Source organism: Salmo salar, chromosome 14 (assembly GCF_965601325.2).
Source record: "Salmo salar chromosome 14, fSalSal1, whole genome shotgun sequence".
NCBI lineage: Eukaryota > Metazoa > Chordata > Actinopteri > Salmoniformes > Salmonidae > Salmo > Salmo salar.
Window position 1 is genome coordinate 101,001,379 of NC_138304.1, and position 25,211 is coordinate 101,026,589.

The 25,211-nt window shown below is 43.3% G+C and overlaps 1 pseudogene across 1 annotated transcript in view; it reads right to left on the reverse strand.

The window, feature by feature from the left end:
* Window positions 1-15,022, reverse strand: part of LOC106570684 (spliceosome RNA helicase DDX39B-like) — a 34,125-nt pseudogene extending 19,103 nt beyond the window's left edge. Inside the window, exons 1-5 of the transcript XR_014380517.1 lie at window positions 14,192-15,022; window positions 13,578-13,761; window positions 13,256-13,294; window positions 12,597-12,676; window positions 3,356-3,482 (exon numbers count right to left, since the gene is read on the reverse strand). The product of XR_014380517.1 is annotated as a spliceosome RNA helicase DDX39B-like (transcript). The remainder of the gene's footprint in view (window positions 1-3,355; window positions 3,483-12,596; window positions 12,677-13,255; window positions 13,295-13,577; window positions 13,762-14,191) is intronic.
* Window positions 15,023-25,211: the final 10,189 nt, after the last annotated feature.

Sequence of the window (25,211 nt, forward strand, 5' to 3'; positions counted from 1 at the left end):
AGATCACCATCTATAATAATATCACACACTGGACCAGAGAACACCATCTATAATAATATCACACACTGGACCAGAGATCAACATCTATAATAATATCACACACTGGACCAGAGATCACCATCTATAATAATATCACACACTGGACCAGAGATCACCATCTATAATATATAATAATATCACACACTGGACCAGAGATCACCATCTATAATAATATCACACACTGGAACAGAGATCACCATCTATAATATATAATAATATCACACACTGGACCAGAGATCACCATCTATAATAATATCACACACTGGACCAGAGAACACCATCTATAATAATATCACACACTGGACCAGAGATCACCATCTATAATATATAATAATATCACACACTGGACCAGAGATCACCATCTATAATATATAATAATATCACACACTGGACCAGAGATCACCATCTATAATATATATTAATATGACACACTGGACCAGAGATCACCATCTATAATATATAATAATATCACACACTGGACCAGAGATCACCATCTATAATATATAATAATATCACACACTGTACCAGAGATCACCATCTATAAAATATAATAATATCACACACTGGACCAGAGATCACCATCTATAATATATAATAATATCACACACTGGACCAGAGATCACCATCTATAATATATAATAATATCACACACTGGACCAGAGATCACCATCTATAATATATAATAATATCACACACTGGACCAGAGATCACCATCTATAATAATATCACACACTGGACCAGAGATCACCATCTATAATATATAATAATATCACACACTGGACCAGAGATCACCATCTATAATATATAATAATATCACACACTGGACCAGAGATCACCATCTATAATATATAATAATATCACACACTGGACCAGAGATCACCATCTATAATATATAATAATATCACACACTGGACCAGAGATCACCATCTATAATATATAATAATATCACACACTGGACCAGAGACCACCATCTATAATAATATCACACACTGGACCAGAGATCACCATCTATAATATATAATAATATCACACACTGGACCAGAGATCACCATCTATAATATATAATAATATCACACACTGGACCAGAGATCACCATCTATAATAATATAATAATATCACACACTGGACCAGAGATCACCATCTATAATAATATCACACACTGGACCAGAGATCACCATCTATAATAATATCACACACTGGACCAGAGATCACCATCTATAATAATATCACACACTGGACCAGAGATCACCATCTATAATATATAATAATATCACACACTGGACCAGAGATCACCATCTATAATATATAATAATATCACACTCTGGACCAGAGATCACCATCTATAATATATAATAATATCACACACTGGACCAGAGATCACCATCTATAATATATAATAGTATCACACTGGACCAGAGATCACCATCTATAATATATAATAATATCACACACTGGACCAGAGATCACCATCTATAATATATAATAATATCACACACTGGACCAGAGATCACCATCTATAATATATAATAATATCACACACTGGACCAGAGATCACCATCTATAATATATAATAATATCACACACTGGGCCAGAGATCACCATCTATAATCTATAATAATATCACACACTGGACCAGAGATCACCATCTATAATATATAATAATATCACACACTGGACCAGAGATCACCATCTATAATATATAATAATATCACACACTGGGCCAGAGATCACCATCTATAATCTATAATAATATCACACACTGGACCAGAGATCACCATCTATAATATATAATAATATCACACTCTGGACCAGAGATCACCATCTATAATATATAATAATATCACACACTGGACCAGAGATCACCATCTATAATATATAATAATATCACACACTGGACCAGAGATCACCATCTATAATATATAATAATATCACACACTGGACCAGAGATCACCATCTATAATAATATAATAATATCACACACTGGACCAGAGATCACCATCTATAATATATAATAATATCACACACTGGACCAGAGATCACCATCTATAATATATAATAATATCACACACTGGACCAGAGATCACCATCTATAATATATAATAATATCACACTGGACCAGAGATCACCATCTATAATATATAATAATATCACACACTGGACCAGAGATCACCATCTATAATATATAATAATATCACACACTGGACCAGAGATCACCATCTATAATATATAATAATATCACACACTGGACCAGAGATCACCATCTATAATATATAATAATATCACACACTGGACCAGAGATCACCATCTATAATATATAATAATATCACACACTGGACCAGAGATCACCATCTATAATAATATCACACACTGGACCAGAGATCACCATCTATAATATATAATAATATCACACACTGGACCAGAGATCACCATCTATAATAATATCACACACTGGACCAGAGATCACCATCTATAATATATAATAATATCACACACTGGACCAGAGATCACCATCTATAATAATATCACACACTGGACCAGAGATCACCATCTATAATATATAATAATATCACACACTGGGCCAGAGATTACCATCTATAATATATAATAATATCACACACTGGACCAGAGATCACCATCTATAATATATAATAATATCACACACTGGACCAGGGATCACCATCTATAATATATAATAATATCACACACTGGACCAGAGATCACCATCTATAATATATAATAATATCACACACTGGACCAGAGATCACCATCTATAATATATAATAATATCACACACTGGGCCAGAGATCACCATCTATAATATATAATAATATCACACACTGGACCAGAGATCACCATCTATAATATATAATAATATCACACACTGGACCAGAGATCACCATCTATAATATATAATAACATCACACACTGGACCAGAGATCACCATCTATAATATATAATAATATCACACACTGGACCAGAGATCAACATCTATAATATATAATAATATCACACACTGGGCCAGAGATCACCATCTATAATATATAATAATATCACACACTGGACCAGAGATCACCACCTGGAAACGGCAACACATTTCACTACACACGCAGTGCATTTGCATTTTCAAAACATAACTCGTTTAGTCAGCATTTCTGTTTCCCTGTTATGTACCACGTTGGAACATGAAACACAGTTCCTGGTTGAACTACACAGTGGATTTGCATATTAAAACTTCCCCAGTTAGCAGTAACAAAATGTCCTCAGTTTCTCCTGCTACGGTATGTGCCTCTGGAACATCATGATTGAATTCCAGTACCTGGTTGAAGTCCAGTACGTCGAGGAGATCAAAGAGCTTCCTGTTCTTCTCCTTGTCCTTCCGTTTCTTGTTGCTGCAGCCCGTGGTGAGTCAGCTTGGTCTCATCATCAACAAAGATTATCATCGGCTGGGTGGAGCAGGGAGAGATTGGGGTTAGGGTGGGGGGTGGAGCAGGGAGAGATTGGGGTTAGGGTGGGGGGTGGAGCAGGGAGAGATTGGGGATAGGGTGGGGGGTGGAGCAGGGAGAGATCGGGGTTAGGGTGGAGCAGGAAGGGGGTGGGACAGGGTTAGGGTGGAGCAGGGAGGGGGTGGGACAGGGTTAGGGTGGAGCAGGAAGGGGGTGGGACAGGGTTAGGGTGGAGCAGGAAGGGGGTGGGACAGGGTTAGGGTGGAGCAGGAAGGGGGTGGGACAGGGTTAGGGTGGAGCAGGAAGGGGGTGGGACAGGGTTAGGGTGGAGCAGGAAGGGGGTGGGACAGGGTTAGGGTGGAGCAGGGAGAGATTGGGGTTAGGGTGGGGGGTGGAGCAGGGAGAGATTGGGGTTAGGGTGGGGGGTGGAGCAGGGAGAGATTGGGGATAGGGTGGGGGGTGGAGCAGGGAGAGATTGGGGTTAGGGTGGGGGGTGGAGCAGGGAGAGATTGGGGTTAGGGTGGGGGGTGGAGCAGGGAGAGATTGGGGTTAGGGTGGGGGGTGGAGCAGGGAGAGATTGGGGTTAGGGTGGGGGGTGGAGCAGGGAGAGATTGGGGTTAGGGTGGGGGGTGGAGCAGGGAGAGATTGGGGTTAGGGTGGGGGGTGGAGCAGGGAGAGATTGGGGTTAGGGTGGGGGGTGGAGCAGGGAGAGATTGGGGTTAGGGTGGGGGGTGGAGCAGGGAGAGATTGGGGTTAGGGTGGGGGGTGGAGCAGGGAGAGATTGGGGATAGGGTGGGGGGTGGAGCAGGGAGAGATTGGGGTTAGGGTGGGGGGTGGAGCAGGGAGAGATTGGGGTTAGGGTGGGGGGTGGAGCAGGGAGAGATCGGGGTTAGGGTGGAGCAGGAAGGGGGTGGGACAGGGTTAGGGTGGAGCAGGAAGGGGGTGGGACAGGGTTAGGGTGGAGCAGGAAGGGGGTGGGACAGGGTTAGGGTGGAGCAGGGAGGGGGTGGGAAGGAGGGGTGAGGTGTGGGGAGGGGAATGAGCAAGACTTGTGAGTAGAGTAGATGGTGGTGGGAAGGTAGGAGGGATGTTTGAGGAGAGTTAGATGGGGGTGGGAAGGATTTGTTGACAGGGGTATTAAATGGTTTGTCCAGGCACCAGGGTGTTGTGGTGGTGGTTTGTGAGGAACAGAGGAGTTGCACGTAGGTTGATACACGTTCAAGAGAGGGAAGGGAAAGTATACAAGGACTGAATGGTTCCCAGAGAGTAGTGGTTAAGGTGACGAGGTAGAGGTGAAGCAGGGAGACATGAGGAGATGGTGAAATAGGAAGAAAAGGGATGGGGGAGTTAGATGGACACCCTGACCTCCCACCACACAAGATTTTAACTTCTTTCTCTCACACACACAGACAGACGGACGCACTGACAGACAGCCAGACATGCACGCGCACACAGGATACACACTGACATAGGGATGCAACACAGATGAACATAGACAGCCAGGCACAGTTCTCACTAGTCACTACTATCCACAGAACACTTGGAGGGGAAAAAATCGATCTGATGAAATGAAAAGCCATAGTGATCAACAGTTATTGTAAAACGTAAACACAAGTAATACATTAATTAAAGCCATCATAGTGATAGAGGCATCACTACAGACACAGGTTTGATCCCGGGCTGTATCACAACCGGTCGTGATCGGGAGTCCCATAGGGCGGCGCACCATTGGCCCAGCGTCATCCGGGTTACGGGAGAGTTTGGCCGGGGGGGGGGGGGGCTTTAATTGGCGCATCGCGCTCTAGCGACTCCTTGTGGCGGGCCGGGCACCTGCAGGCTGACCTCTGCCGTCAGTTGAAAGGTGTTTCCTCCAACACATTGGTGCGGCTGGCTTCCGGGTTAAGCTATCCAGGCTACTGAGACTCCACCAGGAACTGTTATCAACTGCTAGCAACTGTTCCACCAAGGTGTATATACATCCTCATTCACTAAATGTTAAAAAGCGCGGTTTGGCGGTTCATGTTTCAGGGGACGCATGACTCGACCTTCGCCTCCCGAACCCGTTGGGGAGTTGCAGCGATGAGACAAGATCGATTCATCATCATAACATACAAACACATTCATTTAGCCACTAATTTGGTCCCGTCTCTCTGCTAGCAGCTGTGCCTAATTAAACAATGACGGTAACAGTCTCTGCCAGTTAGATGTCTATGTGATTAAATCAGGGACATCATTTACTATGAGGCACTACTACATAGATAGAAGTCATCAATATACATTTAATATAGATTAACGTTAAGTTTATTACATACTGTAATCAATTGTCTTTCAATATGCAACCAATTTGATACATTGTTTTTGAATATGTTTAATATTTTTCTCCATTTAGCAGACGTTCTTGTCCAGGTTAAATGCCTTGCTTAAGGGCACATCGATAGATTTTTCATGTAGTCACCTTTCGGTTACGCACTTTACGCTCTTTCCCGCGAGGCTACCTGCTGACCCATATATACTGAACAAAAAATATAAAACGCAACATGTAAAGTGTTGGTCCCATGTTTCATGAGCTGAAATAAAAGATTCCATAAATTTCCCATATGAACAAAAAGCTTATTTCTCTCAAATATGATGCACAAATTTGTTTACATCCCTGTTAGTGAGCATTTCTCCTTTATCAAGATAATCCATACACCTGACAGGTGTCGCATATCAAGAAGTTGATTAAACAGCATGATCATTACACAGGCACACCTTGTACTGGGGACAATAAAAGGCCACTCTAAAATGTGCAGTTTTGTCACAAAACAATGCCACATATGTCTCAAGTTTTGAATGCACGTGCAATTGGCATGCTGACTGCAGGAACGTCCACCAGAGCTGTTGCCAAGTAATGGAATGTTAATTTATCTACCATAAGCCGCCCTCCAACGTTGTTTTAGAGAATATGGCAGTACGTCCAACAACCGCAGACCAGGACCTCCACATCCGGCTTCTTCGCCTGGGGATCGTCAGAGGGGAGAGGGGGGCTGCTGAGGAGTATTTCTGTCAGTAATAAAGCCCTTTTGTGGGGAGAAACTCCTTCTGATTGGTTTGGCCTGGCTCCCCAGTGGTTGGGCCTGGCTCCCCAGTGGTTGGGCCTGGCTCCCCAGTAGTTGGGCCTGGCTCCCCAGTGGGTGGGCCTGGCTCCCCAGTGGTTGGGCCTGGCTCCCCAGTGGTTGGGCCTGGCTCCCCAGTGGGTGGGCCTGGCTCCCCAGTGGTTGGGCCTGGCTCCCCAGTGGTTGGGCCTGGCTCCCCAGTGGGTGGACCTGGCTCCCCAGTGGTTGGGCCTGGCTCCCCAGTGGTTGGGCCTGGCTCCCCAGTGGGTGGGCCTGGCTCCCCAGTGGTTGGGCCTGGCTCCCCAGTGGTTGGGCCTGGCTCCCCAGTGGTTTGGCCTGGCTCCCCAGTGGTTGGGCCTGGCTCTCAAGTGGTTGGGCCTGGCTCCCCAGTGGTTGGGCCTGGCTCCCCAGTGGTTGGGCCTGGCTCCCCAGTGGGTGGGCCTGGCTCCCCAGTGGTTGGGCCTGGCTCCCCAGTGGTTGGGCCTGGCTCCCCAGTGGGTGGACCTGGCTCCCCAGTGGTTGGGCCTGGCTCCCCAGTGGTTGGGCCTGGCTCCCCAGTGGTTGGGCCTGGCTCCCCAGTGGTTGGGCCTGGCTCCCCAGTGGGTAGTCTTATGCCCTCCCAGAACCAACCATGTGAAATCCATAGATTAGGGCCTAATGAATTTATTTAAATTGACTGATTTCCTTATATGAACTGTAACTCAGGAAAAATCATTGAAATTGTTGCGTTTATATTTTTGTTCAGTATAGTTAGACTTTCTATTGTTAATTTTAGAATCCAATCTGTCCTCAGCTCACTCATTGTCCAATTAGGATCATAGCACTTACCTTCAGAAAGCTAAGAGAAAGTCCAGTTCCCTGACTGAGAGCCTGATTTACAGGATGGTAATCTACAGTAATACACTAGTAAACTAGATTTACAGGATGGTAATCTACAGTAATACACTAGTAAACTAGATTTAGAGGATGGTAATCTACAGTAATACACTAGTAAACTAGATTTACAGGATGGTAATCTACAGTAATACACTAGTAAACTAGATTTAGAGGATGGTAATCTACAGTAATACACTAGTAAACTAGATTTACAGGATGGTAATCTACAGTAATACACTAGTAAACTAGATTTACAGGATGGTAATCTACAGTAATACACTAGTAAACTAGATTTACAGGATGGTAATCTACAGTAATACACTAGTAAACTAGATTTACAGGATGGTAATCTACAGTAATACACTAGTAAACTAGATTTACAGGATGGTAATCTACAGTAATACACTAGTAAACTAGATTTACAGGATGGTAATCTACAGTAATACACTAGTAAACTAGATTTAGAGGATGGTAATCTACAGTAATACACTAGTAAACTAGATTTACAGGATGGTAATCTACAGTAATACACTAGTAAACTAGATTTAGAGGATGGTAATCTACAGTAATACACTAGTAAACTAGATTTACAGGATGGTAATCTACAGTAATACACTAGTAAACTAGATTTACAGGATGGTAATCTACAGTAATACACTAGTAAACTAGATTTACAGGATGGTAATCTACAGTAATACACTAGTAAACTAGATTTACAGGATGGTAATCTACAGTAATACACTAGTAAACTAGATTTACGGGATGGTAATCTACAGTAATACACTAGTAAACTAGATTTAGAGGATGGTAATCTACAGTAATACACTAGTAAACTAGATTTACAGGATGGTAATCTACAGTAATACACTAGTAAACTAGACTAAGGTGAGTATTGCTGACCGTATCTGTCCCTCTCTGACATCTCTCATTCACTCAGTCTGTCCTCTCAATCCCAGTTACTGGAGAATGTAATTCACTCAAAGTCATGTCAGTCAGTCAAACACAGCCTCCTTTCGCCAACTGTAGACTACGTGTTTGAAGATGCTGCTTCTGTTAGTGTGTGTGTGTTAATGTTGAATATTTTCTCAGTATTTTACAAAATGTTCCATCCTGAGAATAAAATAAAATCAAAAACTTTATTTGTCACATGCGCTGAATACAACAAGTGTAGACCTTACGTTGAAATGCTTACTTACAGGCCCTTTCTCACGGTATTTCCTGCCAAAACAGGAAGTGTCATTCCAAAGCATTATAAAGCCTATACATCGGCCTATGTCCGGATTTGATTAGAGCTTTGATCGAACATTCAAGTCTAATGCTACCTGAGCCTGATTAGCCCTACAGCACAGAAAAAAATGTATGAAATTGTATGAAATGTATGCATTCACTACTGTAAGTCGCTCTGGATAAGAGCGTCTGCTAAATGACTAAAATGTAAATGTAAATGTAATTAAAGACATGTTATGAGCCCCACAGTACATTAAAGACATGTTATCAGCCCCACATTAAAGACATTTAATGAGCCCTACATTAAAGACATGTTATGAGCCCCACATTAAAGACATTTAATGAGCCCTACATTAAAGACATTTTATGAGACCTACATTAAAGACATGTTATGAGCCCTACATTAAAGACATTTTATGAGCCCTACATTAAAGACATTTTATGAGACCTACATTAAAGACATTTTATGAGCTCTATATTAAAGACATTTTATGAGCCCTACATTAAAGACATGTTATGAGCCCCACATTAAAGACATTTTATGAGCCCTACATTAAAGACATGTGATGAGCCCTACATTAAAGACATTTTTATGAGCCCTACATTAAAGACATTTTATGAGCCCTACATTAAAGACAATTTATGAGCCCTACATTAAAGACATTTAATGAGCCCCTACATTAAAGACATGTTATGAGCCCTACATTAAAGACATGTAATGAGCCCTACATTAAAGACATGTTATGAGCCCTACATTAAAGACATTTTATGAGCCCCACATTAAAGACATTTTAAGCCCAAATGATTGTGTCATAATCCAAAACAGACTACTGGACATTACACACGACAGAAAAACATAAAAGCCTATCGATGTAGCTAGCTCTATGCTCTCTGGGTAATTCAATGAAACTAGCTCCAGTAGGCTAATCTTTTGGAGTGTGAACTGTATTACTGTATTGTATTATACTGTATTATATGGACTGGAATTACTCACATCATTCAAACCATAATAAAGCAGGGAGAGAACATGATGAGATGATAGGTCTACATGCGTTGTGAACTGCGCTGCATACTGAGATGGACTGTCTGTCCCCATCATGAGATAAGCTGTCTGTCCCCACCATGGGATGGGCTGTCTGTCCCCACCATGAGATGGGCTGTCTGTCCCCATCATGAGATGGGCTGTCTGTCCCCACCCTGAGATGGGCTTTCGGTCCCCACTCTGAGATGGGCTGTCTGTCCGCACCATGAGATGGGCTGTCTGTCCCCATCATGAGATAAGCTGTCTGTCCCCACCATGGGATGGGCTGTCTGTCCCCACCATGAGATGGGCTGTCTGTCCCCATCATGAGATGGGCTGTCTGTCCCCACCCTGAGATGGGCTTTCGGTCCCCACCCTGAGATGGGCTGTCTGTCCGCACCATGAGATGGGCTGTCTGTCCCCACCCTGAGATGGGCTGTCTGTCCCCACCATGAGATGGGCTGTCTGTCCCCACCATGAAATAGACTGTCTGTCCCTACCCTGAGCATTGATGATTCGTTGTGCAGAGGTCGTAGAGAAGCCAGAGTTAGACCTTGTGTATAATTTAACAGTTCCATTTCATGCCATGCTGTTCATATAAATTACTTATTATAATTTACTGGTTTCTCACAGTTATTTATCCCGGGAAAAGGGAGTGGTTTTGGGCAGTTGAATCACAGTAAATCTCGGTAACCGAGTTCCCACCATTCAACCTTAGTGTGTGTGTGTGTGTGTGTGTGTGTCTGTGTGTTTTTCCAGCTCTTGGATGCTTGCGAGAGTATGAGGGTTTATGTAGTGTTTAGTTGTGTGTCTAATATCCATGATCATGTAGTTAGAATGTGTCAACTAAAAACACTATTAGAATGTTAGTTTTCAGATTGGACATGTTGTTAGGCTGTACTAAGGACAGGATGTTATATAATGGCACTGCCTCGTTTACAGACAAAGGCTTTGAGAAAGTTGGATGTTTTTTTGGTTTATTGTCTATTTCTCATGAGATTACAATGCTCTTCCATCCACTTCAAGCATTTCTGAGTTACCTCACAGATTCTAGATTCATTGTAGCATGAGACGGCTCTGTGTACCGTCTATCTACAGTCACATCTTCCCCTCTACTCTCCTGCATACTACACATTCCTCTCCCTCTCTCCCCCTCTCCCCCTCTCCTCCCCCCCTCCCTCCCTCCCTCCCTCCCTCCCTCCCTCCCTCCCTCCCTCCCTCCCTCCCTCCCTCCCTCCCTCCCTCCCTCCCTCCATCCAGTGGGTTGTGACCCCTTCTGTCTGGACAGTGGGTTGTGACCCCCTTCTGTCTGGACAGTGGGTTGTGACCCCCTTCTGTCTGGACAGTGGGTTGTGACCCCCTTCTGTCTGGACAGTGGGTTGTGACCCCCTTCTGTCTGGACAGTGGGTTGTGACCCCCCTCTGTCTGGACAGTGGGTTGTGACCCCCTTCTGTCTGGACAGTGGGTTGTGACCCCCTTCTGTCTGGACAGTGGGTTGTGACCCCCCTCTGTCTGGACAGTGGGTTGTGACCCCCTTCTGTCTGGACAGTGGGTTGTGACCCCCCTCTGTCTGGACAGTGGGTTGTGACCCCCTTCTGTCTGGACAGTGGGTTGTGACCCCCCTCTGTCTGGACAGTGGGTTGTGACCCCCTTCTGTCTGGACAGTGGGTTGTGACCCCCTTCTGTCTGGACAGTGGGTTGTGACCTCCCTCTGTCTGGACAGTGGGTTGTGACCCCCTTCTGTCTGGACAGTGGGTTGTGACCCCCCTCTGTCTGGACAGTGGGTTGTGACCCCCTTCTGTCTGGACAGTGTCTTAGACAAGGTTCATGTCTGTGATTTATTACCAAGGTGTCCTGATGCTACGGTAGCAGCTTAAGGACAGAATAGCGGCCATTTTCCCTTGTGAGACAGTCCTTATCTAGCCATCTCCAGACAGTTACCTCAATTCCATTTAAAAGCAGACTAGCTGACAGAGGCAATGGGGCCATTTTGGATCGACTCGGCAGACCCAGGCAATTTCACTGCTCTTTTTTACCACTTGGTTGGGAAACTAATGAACTCCAGCGGCCCAGAGAGCCAGGCAGCGTCCACTTCATTTACTCTCCAGAACTTGGTGCTTGTCAAGTCTTCCTCCTCATTTCTCTAGTTGCTCGTTTTATTCGTTTGACTGAGGTTCTTTGAGATAATTTATATTTGCTTAAATGTGTCTTTCTCTCCTCAGAGAGTTGTGCCTGTCATTTGCCAAATGAGCGGGTCCAGCTCCAGGGAGAGTCCTTCTACAGGGCAGTGAGCTGGGGGAGTTTTTACGAGCAGCTCGGAGCAGAGTGTACACACTCATGCCAGGCTGGTAAAGCAGTTTCCTTAATAAATAAAAAGGTGGAAGATTAGGGGTCGTGACATATTGCTTTTGCTCGGCTAGATTACAAGATTATTTAACTGCTTTTGAACGAAAGCATCGTGACATCAGGGGGATGTCCGATTCGTAGCGTACAGACTGAAAACTGGACCTACTTGCGCCTGCTGGACAGCGTTCAACATCGTCAAGAAGTTAAGACTGCGTAAATTTCAAGCGAACAACATAAGCCAGTCTATAACTGAGATCCCATTACCGCAATGCATGACATGTTGGTGAAAGGTCAGCCACTACACTAGTACCGCAAGTTATTACTGTACTGAGTTAGTGACATAGAACTATGTCAATGGGCTGACACTTCCCTTATAGAGGTGGGTCTGTTTGGCATATAGAAAGACATCACTTTATCACTCATATCACACTCAGGCGGCCGTAGGGTAACCCCCTTCACGCCTCGTTCCACCAGGCAGGGGGGGTGGGTGGAGGTGTGGCGGGGGGAGAGGCGTGGTGGATACAGGAGGAGAGGAGGTGGTGTAATTATATCTTGCATGAACTTTCGGCAGACGGGGCGGATCTCTTTGCTCAGGGTGGCGCTGAAAATCATGACCTGTTTCTCATGGGCGGTTGATAAAATAATTGATATGTTTAAGGTTTTGACTAAATGATTCCACCCTGAAAATGTATAACTGAGTGATTATAATACTAATTCTATAACTGTGTGTGCATAGGACAAGCTAAGACTTTACTATTTAGCAATATAAGTGAGACATTCAAGGAAAAGGAGAACTGTTAACAGACAGCAGACAACTTGTGACCACTGTGAAATTGATAACAGGAAGAAGGTCTCCCCACCCAGGGAGGGGAGAAACCTTTAGGCTTACAGTAGATTATGTAACATGGGGCAGGATATGATAAGCAATGTATGTGATGGAGAAGACTTGTAAATAAGCATTGACAGTGTTAAAGAAGAGGAGGGGCATTTGTAAGGGGTATGACATATGGTATGACCACATGTTAGGTATAAAAGGCTGTGTACATTGTATGATATTCAGAGCTCTCGTGAATAAACTTGGTTGACTATTGTAGGCTGGGCCTCCGTTTGTGTCATTTAACCAGAACCTTACAAACTCTGGGGTGCAGACAGAGTAGTTTAATTGAAGTTCAGTTTATGAACATTGGGAACAAAATTCTCATAACAGCGGTTCAGACGGAATATCTCCTGGACGTCTCTGCGCATGTCTGAGGGAACGGAAAGAAAGAGATGGGAGAATTCAGTTATCACTCACTATAGCTGAGTAAATAATGGATGCTGCAGATTAATCAGGGGTGTATTCATTAGTGCACAGCGTAGCAAACTGTAGAAACGTGTTTTTGCAACAAAAATGAGAGTTCCTAATTGGACAAGTTCAGGTAGGTAGGTCCCTCCCCATTTCGGACGGTTTGCTTCCATTTGGTTCCTAGTAAATACACCCCACGTCTGTTTCTGAGTGTCATTCGGATACTGTGAGGAGATCAGACTCACCAAGTTGCTCCAACATCTTGTCACACTCGTCCAGGATGAAGTGTTTGATGTGTGGCAGGTTGAGGGTCTTGTTGCAGATCAGGGCCAGGATTCTCCCCGGCGTCCCCACGACCACATGGAGACACTCCCTCTTCAACACCTCCTCATCCTTCTTTATAGACAGGCCACCAAAGAACACTGCCCCCTGGTGAGAGAAAAACAGTTTCTTTTTTATTTAACTAGGTAAGACAGTTAAGAGCAAATTCTTATTTACAATGACGGTCTACCCCGGCCAAACCCTAACCTAGACAATGCTGGGTCAATTGTGCGCTGCCCTATGGGTCTCCCAATCACAGGCGGTTGTGATACAGCCTGGAATCGAACCAGGGTGTCTGTAGTGACGCCTCTAGCACGGAGATGCAGTGACTTAGACCGCTGCACCACTCGGGAGCGCAGCGGTGGTGAAACAGCGCGCTTTAAAAATAACAAGCCTTTATTTTAAAAAGTTTGCTATTCCGTTAGCCGGTACCTCTGCCAACGATGTGGAGTTTGGGTCAGCTTCTACTTTTTTACTGAAACACTGCAGTTCTTATCAAGACTTAAGGTTTTAAAGGGTGTAGATAAACATTGTATACCTTGATAGTCGGCATGGAGAATCTCTCAAGACTCCTTGTTGATCTGAAAGGCCAGCTCTCAGGTGTGACACGTCACCAGCACAGGACACCTAAACAAAGAGAGAAGTGGCCAGGGTGGGAGGTTTAATTCATTAGAAAGCGTAGTACTTCACAGATACTAATGGACTGATGGACCAAGAAGATGACAACAACAACACTAGTTCTATAAACAGTCCAGATGACAACAACAACACTAGCTCTATAAACAGTCCAGATGCCAACAACAACACTAGCTCTATAAACAGTCCAGATGACAACAACAACACTAGCTCTATAAACAGTCCAACAACAACAACAACACTAGCTCTATAAACAGTCCAGACGACAACAACAACACTAGCTCTATAAACAGTCCAGATGCCAACAACAACACTAGTTCTATAAACAGTCCAGACGACAACAACAACACTAGCTCTATAAACAGTCCAGATGACAACAACAACACTAGCTCTATAAACAGTCCAGATGACAACAACAACAACACTAGCTCTATAAACATTCCAGACGACAACAACACTAGCTCTATAAACAGTCCAGATGACAACAACAACAACACTAGCTCTATAAACAGTCCAGACGACAACAACACTAGCTCTATAAACAGTCCAGACGACAACAACAACACTAGCTCTATAAACAGTCCAGACGACAACAACAACACTAGCTCTATAAACAGTCCAGATGACAACAACAACACTAGCTCTATAAACAGTCCAGACGACAACAACAACACTAGCTCTATAAACAGTCCAGATGACAACAACAACACTAGCTCTATAAACAGTCCAGACGACAACACTAGCTCTATAAACAGTCCAGACGACAACAACACTAGCTCTATAAACAGTCCAGACGACAACAACAACACTAGCTCTATAAACAGTCCAGACGACAACACTAGCTCTATAAACAGTCCAGACGACAACAACAACACTAGCTCTATAAACAGTCCAGACGACAACAACAACACTAGTTCTATAAACAGTCCAGATGACAACAACAACACTAGCTCTATAAACAGTCCAGACGACAACAACAACACTTAGCTCTATAAACAGTCCAGACGACAACAACAACAACAACACTAGCTCTATAAACAGTCCAGACGACAACAACAACACTAGCTCTATAAACAGTCCAGATGACAACAACAACACTAGCTCTATAAACAGTCCAGACGACAACAACAACACTAGCTCTATAAACAGTCCAGATGACAACAACAACACTAGCTCTATAAACAGTCCAGATGACAACAACAACAACACTAGCTCTATAAACAGTCCAGCCGACAACAACACTAGCTCTATAAACAGTCAAGACGACAACACTAGCTCTATAAACAGTCCAGACGACAACAACAACACTAGCTCTATAAACAGTCCAGACGACAACAACAACACTAGTTCTATAAACAGTCCAGATGACAACAACAACACTAGCTCTATAAACAGTCCAGACGACAACAACAACACTAGCTCTATAAACAGTACAGACGACAACAACAACACTTAGCTCTATAAACAGTCCAGACGATAACAACAACACTAGCTCTATAAACAGTCCAGATGACAACAACAACACTAGCTCTATAAACAGTCCAGACGACAACACTAGCTCTATAAACAGTCCAGATGACAACAACAACACTAGCTCTATAAACAGTCCAGACGATAACAACAACACTAGCTCTATAAACAGTCCAGATGACAACAACAACACTAGCTCTATAAACAGTCCAGATGACAACAACAACAACACTAGCTCTATAAACAGTCCAGATGACAACAACAACACTAGTTCTATAAACAGTCCAGACGACAACAACAACACTAGCTCTATAAACAGTCCAGACGACAACAACAACACTAGCTCTATAAACAGTCCAGATGACAACAACAACAGCACTAGCTCTAGAAACAGTCCAGACGACAACAACAACACTAGCTCTATAAACAGTCCAGACGACAACAACAACACTAGCTCTATAAACAGTCCAGATGACAACAACAGCACTAGCTCTATAAACAGTCCAGATGACAACAACAACACTAGCTCTATAAACAGTCCAGAAGACAACAACAACACTAGCTCTATAAACAGTCCAGATGACAACAACAATACTAGCTCTATAAACAGTCCAGACAACAACAACACTAGCTCTATAAACAGTCCAGACGACAACAACAACACTAGCTCTATAAACAGTCCAGACGACAACAACACTAGCTCTATAAACAGTCCAGACGACAACAACAACAACACTAGCTCTATAAACAGTCCAGATGACAACAACAACACTAGCTCTATAAACAGTCCAGACGACAACAACAACACTAGCTCTATAAACAGTCCAGATGACAACAACAACACTAGCTCTATAAACAGTCCAGATGACAACAACAACACTAGCTCTATAAACAGTCCAGATGACAACAACAACACTAGTTCTATAAACAGTCCAGATGACAACGAGTGACAGACAGACAAATAGAGAGAGAGAGAGGGAGGGAGAGAGAGATAGAGAGGGAGGGAGAGGCAGAGAGACAGAGAGGGAGGGAGAGGCAGAGAAACAGAGAGGGAGGGAGAGGCAGAGAGACAGAGAGGGAGGGAGAGGCAGAGAGACAGAGAGGGAGGGGGAGAGAGAGAGACATTACTAGTCCAGTGACAGGCTCCAGCTGCTGTAGGGCGGCCAGAATAACATACCAGACTTGGCCTGGCACAGCACATCCACACCCAGGATCGTCCGTGGGGGATGCACTCATACTGAACTAAAAGAAAAATGAAGTTCCTGGGTGGCTGGTAGTCAACCTAGTACAAGTTAGGTGTAGCTGGAGGACTGAAGGTTTTTGTTATCGTTATTGCCTATTAATAAAAGTGTTTGTATTGTATTTTAGTGAGTGAGTGACACCCTAGCGGGTGTCAAAAGGGGGAATCCTAAATTTCTCTGAAATTTCTTATTGTGGATTGTTGGGTTTTATTTCACTTATTAGATGTGATGCATTACCATTTACAGTAGATGTAGGCCTAAGTATGAACGGACTGTAATGCACTAATAAGTTTATATTGTATTAACATAGATTGAGCAACATATAATAGACATGACTAACTGGAGGGTTGCTGGCTAGTAGGAGTGTAGGCTGAGTAGACTCGTGACACACACACACAATGCCTGGTTGTGGGGCCGCTCAAGGACAGGTGTATGTGAGGAACTGATAGAGGGGAGAATGGCTGTGGCACAAGAACAGGCACTGTCCTTGGGTGTCTGACTCTCGGGTACACACATGAAGATAAGCTAGAAGACAACTATGCTTGGCAACAAAGATGCGTCTAGAGGCTGGGACCAGCCTGCACGCCAACGATAGGATGAGTAAGTTTAAACCACGCTCATCCTCCCTCTGACAGGCCAGCAGTGAGCGGGAACTATCTCTGTCAGAGTATTTAAGGAAGAACTTATGATGTCATTTTCAGTTCTCTGTTTGCCCTGCGAGGTGTTACAGTGAATCCGTATATATGAAGATTGCATTTACCATTTATTCTGCTTGACTAATTCTATTAATAAACAGCTGAAAATATATTCAGTAGCCTAGTGTTAAATTTTGTTCTGATACCAGAATTGAATTGACGCAGCCCTAACACTACTTTAAAGAGTTAACTATTTTATTGTATTTGTTTTCTAAATTGTGTTAATGTTGTGCTGTCATCAACGGGAGCCATGTTTTTACTCCTCAGTTTGCTCAAATCGTGATGAGAGGTAGTTAGCAAGCCCTCCTCGGTGACAATGTTAGATTCATCATATAATTGTAATTTAAATGGGTCGTTACTACCGGTTTCAGATTAAAAACGAGAGAAATTGTCGTCCGTGTGGTGTTTTGGTCAGGGCTCGGAGTGGTCTCACATACCCAAGAAACCTCAACCAATCACCCGGCGGATATGATTGACTTTGCCTCCTGGTATTCTACGAAAATAAATGTCGCGTACCGTAGATAGCTGGCTAACACACACACACACGACTCGTTATTTAGCTTGACAAACTTTCTAGCTATATTTAAAGACGTTTTTCAACATATTAATTGTGTTCATTTTCTATTTCAGATGTGTTTAACTTGTAAGCACTGGTGACCGTATTCGTGATGAAGAAACGTAGCTGCAGCGATTACAAATGAGCTACCGTTTATTTTAAAACGTCATCAACACGCGACTTTGTGAGCATGCGTTGAAAGTCCTCAAACAAAGTCCTCAAACGCATTTGCCTGAGAAGAATTACAGGAAAAATAACAAACTTGTTATAACATCTGCGTCTACAGAGAATTTAAAAGATTGGAAATCGCGTTATCTGGATACATGTGTGTTGACAGCAGGGTAGCTAACGTTGTGTTCAAAATGTGAAAATAAGTCCGTTAACTAAACGCTTGACGTTTTGAAGTAAAGTGGCTAGATGTTCTTTACCATTCGGCCATCAGACTTGCCACCAATGCTCCTTATTGGACACATCATTGTAATCTGGTCATCTCTGTATACCTGTCGCACGAACCACTGGTTGATGTTTATTTATAAAACCCTCTTAGGCCTCACTCCCCCCTATCTGAGATATCTACTGCAGCCCTCATCCTCCACATACAACACCCGTTCTGCCAGTCACATTCTGTTAAAGGTCCCCAAAGCACACACATCCCTGGGTCGCTCGTCTTTTCAGTTCGCGACTGGAACGAGCTGCAAGGATGAGGGCTGCAGTAGATATCTCAGATAGGGGGGAGTGAGGCCTAACACTCAAACTGGACAATTTTATCTCAATCTCTTCATTCAAAGACGAAATCATTTACACTCTTGTGGCTGCTTTGCGTGATGTATTATTGTCTCTACCCTTTTGCCCTTTGTGCTGTTGTCTGTGTCGCTGCCTAGCTATGTTGTTTTAGTTCTCTCTTTATGTAGTGCTGTTTCTCTTGTCGTGATGTGTGTTTGGTCCTATATATATTTTTTAATCCGAGCCCCCGTCCCCGCAGGAGAACTTTTGCCTTTTGGTAGGCCATCATTGTATATAAGAATTTGTTCTTAACTGACTTACCTAGTTAATTAAAGGTAAAAAAAATGTTTGTTGACAAATGTTTGCTGACATTGTTCACTGAAATACTTAGCCAGTGATGTGTTTCACTGAAGAGCCCAACTTCTGTCCTGAGTGTGGGAACGTACTGCCTCTACCTGGGCTTCAGGACACAGTCAACTGTCCGCGGTGAGCATGTGTTGTTTGTTGTCAGTAACATTTCTCTGCTGTAAATAATGATGTATCCTACTGACATACAGAATCATTATCAAAAGGGGGAGACTGCTTGCCAGTCTGTTCGTGCCATCATGTTTGGCATGACAATGAATGGTCCAATTGAGAATGATAAAGACCTCTAGTGGCCAAAAGGCTATAATAGTATGGGCAGCGCCATTGATGGATTCCACCATTTTTTATATAGTCAACTGGGTGGGACTTCCAACTTCATTGGTGGATCCCTCCTGGTGACCCTGTTGGAGTCATGTCCAATCAGGTCATCAGTAGGGATCAGCCAATTGTAAAGAAGAAAATTGACTTTCAAAATGCCGATTGCCTCACAGGCCCTATAATTTCACAGATACAAATATCCTCTATGGTAGTCCATGGAGTTGGCAAGAGCACAAACCAGAGGAAAACAACTGCCCCCTCTCATTGAAGCCAGCGTAGTACCGCAAGCGTTGTTAGCACAACAAGGACATCCAACTAGTTAATAAAAAAATGTCAATCTTCATGTAAATTCCAAAATGTTTTGAAGACAGTCTTCGTACCAAAAAAAATTCTAATGCACCAGAAGTATGTCATTTTACTGATTTATTTTAAAATCGCACACAGAAGAAGTCATAAGGATAATTGTTTTGCTAATGGCAGCACCCCGGTCAGCCTTCAACTTGAGTTACTCAATGAGAGGGAGCAGCACTGAACTAGCCTGCAATGTCACTTCCTGGAGTAGCTCAAACCTGCACTTTTTTTTTTTGTCTCCATGAGACGCCATCTTAACTGATTTAATTAGGCTTTAATGCGCTATTGAGTCTATATGTAACTGTGTAGGTTCCGTCCCTCTCTTCGCCCCAACCTGGGCTCGAACCAGGGACCCTTGCACACATCAACAACTGACACCCACGAAGCATCGTTACCCATCGCGCCACAAAAGCTGCAGCCCTTGCAACTCAAGGGGAAACCCTACTTCAAGTCTCAGAGCGAGTGACGTCACTGATTGAAACGCTATTAGCGCGTGTAACAGTGTAGGTTCCGTCCCTCTCTTCGCCCCAACCCGGGCTCGAACCAGGGACCCTTGCACACATCAACAACTGACACCCCACGAAGCATCGTTACCCATCGCGCCACAAAAGCCGCGGCCCTTGCAACGCAAGGGGCAACCCTACTTCAAGTCTCAGAGCGAGTGACGTCACCGATTGAAACGCTATTAGCGCGCACCACCGCTAACTAACTAGCTAGCTAGCCATTTCACATCGGTTACACTCACCCCCCCTTTGACCTCCTCCTTTTTCCGCAGCAACCAACGATCCGGGTCAACAGCATCAATGTAACAGTGTAGGTTCCGTCCCTCTCTTCGCCCCAACCCGGGCTCGAACCAGGGACCCTTGCACGCATCAACAACTGACACCCACCGAAGCATCGTTACCCATCGCGCCACAAGAGCCACGGCCCTTGCAACGCAAGGGGCAACCCTACTTCAAGTCTCAGAGCGAGTGACGTCACCGATTGAAACGCTATTAGCGCGCACCACCGCTAACTAACTAGCTAGCCATTTCACATCGGTTACACGCGCACCACCGCTAACTAACTAGCCATTTCACATCGGTTACATATACATACGCATGAATGGTATCGTGATCGATGGCTTTGTCCATTCCTATACAGCACTAGTCAAAGGTTTGGACACACCTACTCATTCAAGGCTTTTTCTTTATTTTGACTATTTTTTACATTGTAGAATGCTATTTGACCAAGAAGGAGAGTGATGGAGTGCTGCATCAGATGACCTGGCCTTTACAATCACCTGACCTCAACCCAATTGAGATGGTTTGGGATGAGTTGGACCGCAGAGCGAAGGAAAAGCAGCCAACAAGTGCTCAGCATTTGTGGGAACTCCAAGACTGTTGGAAAAGCATTCCAGGTGAAACTGGTTGAGAGAATGCCAAGAGTGTGCAAAGCTGTCATCAAGGTAAAGGGTCGCTACTTCGAAGAATCTCAAATATAAAATATATTTTGATTTGTTTAACACTTTTTTTGGTTACTACATGATTCCATATGTGTTATTTTATAGTTTTGATGTCTTCACAATTCTACAATGTAGAAATAGTAGAAAATAAAGAAAAACCCTTGAATGAGTAGGTGTGTCCAAACTTTTGATTGGTAATGTACACACACACACACACTGTTAGAACATACTGTTAAAAAGTTTGGGGTCACTTAGAAATGTCCTTGTTTTTGAAAGAAAAGCAATTATTTTGTCCATTAAAATAACATCAAATTGATCAGAAATACAGTGTAGACATTGTTAATGTTGTAAATGACTATTGTAGCTGGAAACGGCTGATTTGAATGGAATATCTACAGTCATGGCCAAAAGTTTTGAGAATGACACAAATATTAATTTTCACAAAGTTTGCTGCTTCAGTGTCTTTAGATATTTTTGTCAGATGTTACTATGGAATACTGAAGTATAATTACAAGCATTTCATAAGTGTCAAAGGCTTTTATTGACAATTACATGAAGTTGATGCAAAGAGTCAATATTTGCAGTGTTGACCCTTCTTTTTCAAGACATCTGCAATCCGCCCTGGCATGCTGTCAATTCACTTCTGGGCACATCCTGACTGATGGAAGCCCATTCTTGCATAATCAATGCTTGGAGTTTGTCAGAATTTTTGGGTTTTGTTTGTCCACCCGCCTCTTGAGGATTGACCACAAGTTCTCAATGGGATTAAGGTCTGGGGAGTTTCCTGGCCATGGACCCAAATATCGATGTTTTGTTCCCCGAGCCACTTAGTTATCACTTTTGTCTTATGGCAAGGTGCTCCATCATGCTGGAAAAGGCATTGTTCGTCACCAAACTGTTCCTGGATGGTTGGGAGAAGTTGCTCTCGGAGGATGTGTTGGTACCATTCTTTATTCATGGCTGTGTTCTTAGGCAAAATTGTGAGTGAGCCCACTCCCTTGGCTGAGAAGCAACCCCACACATGAATGGTCTCAGGATGCTTTACTGTTGGCATGACACAGGACTGATGGTAGCGCTCACCTTGTCTTCTCCGGACAAGCTTTTTTCCGGATTCCCCAAACAATCGGAAAGGGGATTCATCAGAGAAAATGACTTTACCCCAGTCCTCAGCAGTCCAATCCCTGTACCTTTTGCAGAATATCAGTCTGTCCCTGATGTTTTTCCTGGAGAGAAGTGGCTTCTTTGCTGCCCTTCTTGACACCAGGCCATCCTACAAAAGTCTTCGCCTCACTGTGTGTGCAGATGCACTCACACCTGCCTGCTGCCATTCCTGAGCAAGCTCTGTACTGGTGGTGCTCCGATCCCGCAGCTGAATCAACTTTAGGAGACGGTCCTGGTGCTTGCTGGACTTTCTTGGGCACCCTGAAGCCTTCTTCACAACAATTGAACCACTCTCCTTGAAGTTCTTGATGATCCGATAAATGATTGATTTAGGTGCAATCTTACTGTCAGCAATATCCTTGCCTGTGAAGCCCTTTTTGTGCAAAGCAATGATGTCGGCACGTGTTTCCTTGCAGGTAACCATGGTTGACAGAGGAAGAACAATGGTTCCAAGCACCACCCTCCTTTTGAAGCTTCCAGTCGGTTATTCGGACTCAATCAGCATGACAGAGTGATCTCCAGCCGTGTCCTCGTCAACACTCACACCTGTGTTAACGAGAGAATCACTGACAGAATGTCAGCTGGTCCTTTTGTGGCAGGGCTGAAATGCAGTGGAAATGTTTTTTGGGGGGATTCAGTTCATTTGCATGGCAAAGAGGGACTTCGCAATTAATTGCAATTCATCTGATCACTTGTTATAACATTCTGGAGTATATGCAAATTGCCATCATACAAACTGAGGCAGCAGACTTTGTGAAAATTAATATTTGTGTCATTCTCAAAACTTTTGGCCACGACTGTACATAGTCGTACAGAGGCCCATTATCAGCAACCATCACTGCTGTGTTCCAGTGGCACGTTGTGTTAGCTAATCCAAGTTTATCATTTTAAAAGGCTAATTGATCATTAGAAAACCCTTTTGCAGTTATGTCAGCCGTTTCCAGCTACAATAGTCATTTACAACATTAACAATGTCTACACTATATTTCTGATCAATGTGATGTTATTTTAATAGGCAAAAAAATTGCTTTTCTTTCAAAAACAAGGACATTTCTAAGTGACCCTAAAATGGTAGTGTGTGTGTGTGTGTGTGTATGTATATGTGTATATATATATATATGTATATGTGTGTGTATGTATATATGTGTCATTGTCACAAACAGATCTGGGATCAGGGATGTATTCATTAGTCCCATAAAGCTGCTAAACATTTTGCAACAGAATAAGCGTTTTGCAACGGAGTCCGACTAATGAATACACCCCTGGCTAGTTAACTATTCTCACAAAGACAAAGAAGTAGTCGTCACAACATTGTTTCCTTTGTCATCATAAGTATGGGACCCTTGATATAACAGTTTTTTTGTGTGTGTGTGTGTATTTTTCAGGTCAAGAGGTCGAGTCTTTAGTTGTCTTTAACCCTCTAGAACTGTCCACTGTTGCTGTGGAGGTGGAGGACTCAGAACTCATGAGGAGAATTCATGGGGGCTGTGGTAAGAATTCACCTATAAAGTTCCTAAAGTGATCAATAAACTACCAAATGAGAAATTTGAGTGTAATAGTACACCACTGCAGGTGTATTCAAAGCTGGACCTCAAAGACAGTTCCACTTCTGATTTTCATTCATCCCCTCTAATCGGGGACAAATGTTTAATTATCAGGTAGAACAGAAAACCAGCAGTACTCTGGACCTCTGTGCTCAGATTTGAATACCATTGTACCACTGAATACCACTGTATGTCTTCTCTCTAACCTCCTCAAACTCTGGCATTTTAGATTGAAAGGCGCTGCTCTCGCTGCAATAAAGAAGGGATGGTTTATCACACCAGACAAATGAGATATGCAGATGAAGGACAGGCTGTCTTCTGCAGGTAATGTAGAATGTACACACCTATTACATCTCACTCAAACACCAATTCACCAAGGCTATTCTGAGCTGTTCTCACCCCCAGATTCAGCAATCTATTCCATTTTATGTTGTTCTGCACCACAATGTGACAAGCACTTACCCAATAAACTGTACATATTCTAAATGTTTACTCATGAGCGAGTGGATATGTTACTTTTTCTGATTTAATTTGTGCATACAGATAAAGAGAAAAATGACTCCTGAGAAGAGATTGAGATGCTTCCCCATTCCCCTGGACCTCCTTCAATATTCTTCTCCTTTATTTTGTCTGTGAACAAGAATGTGTTTGATCAATGTAATGCAAACTTGAGATCGTATTGGCGAAAACACAATTGTTATGCTATTCATTGCCCTTCATTACTTGTAATGAGGCTTAGGCCAGTCGCTCTGGGGTGCTAAGCATTTTAATGCCTTTGCCACTTCAGTTGGATTGCAGTCGCAGGATTTCGAATGAGGTTCGAATACTGATTTTTCAAGTGTGATTTTTTTTGTATTTAAAACATGTCTTTAGAACATGTTTCGTGTTGCTTTTATCCTTTCCCTTCTACATTTTACCAACGACAGAGAATTTATCTAAACAACCTACTTCATGTTTACAAATGTATAAATGAGCAATTATTGTAATCTTTATTTATCCAAAATAAAATACCCCATTTCCGTTTCACTGTGACGTTGACCGCAGCGGAAGTAG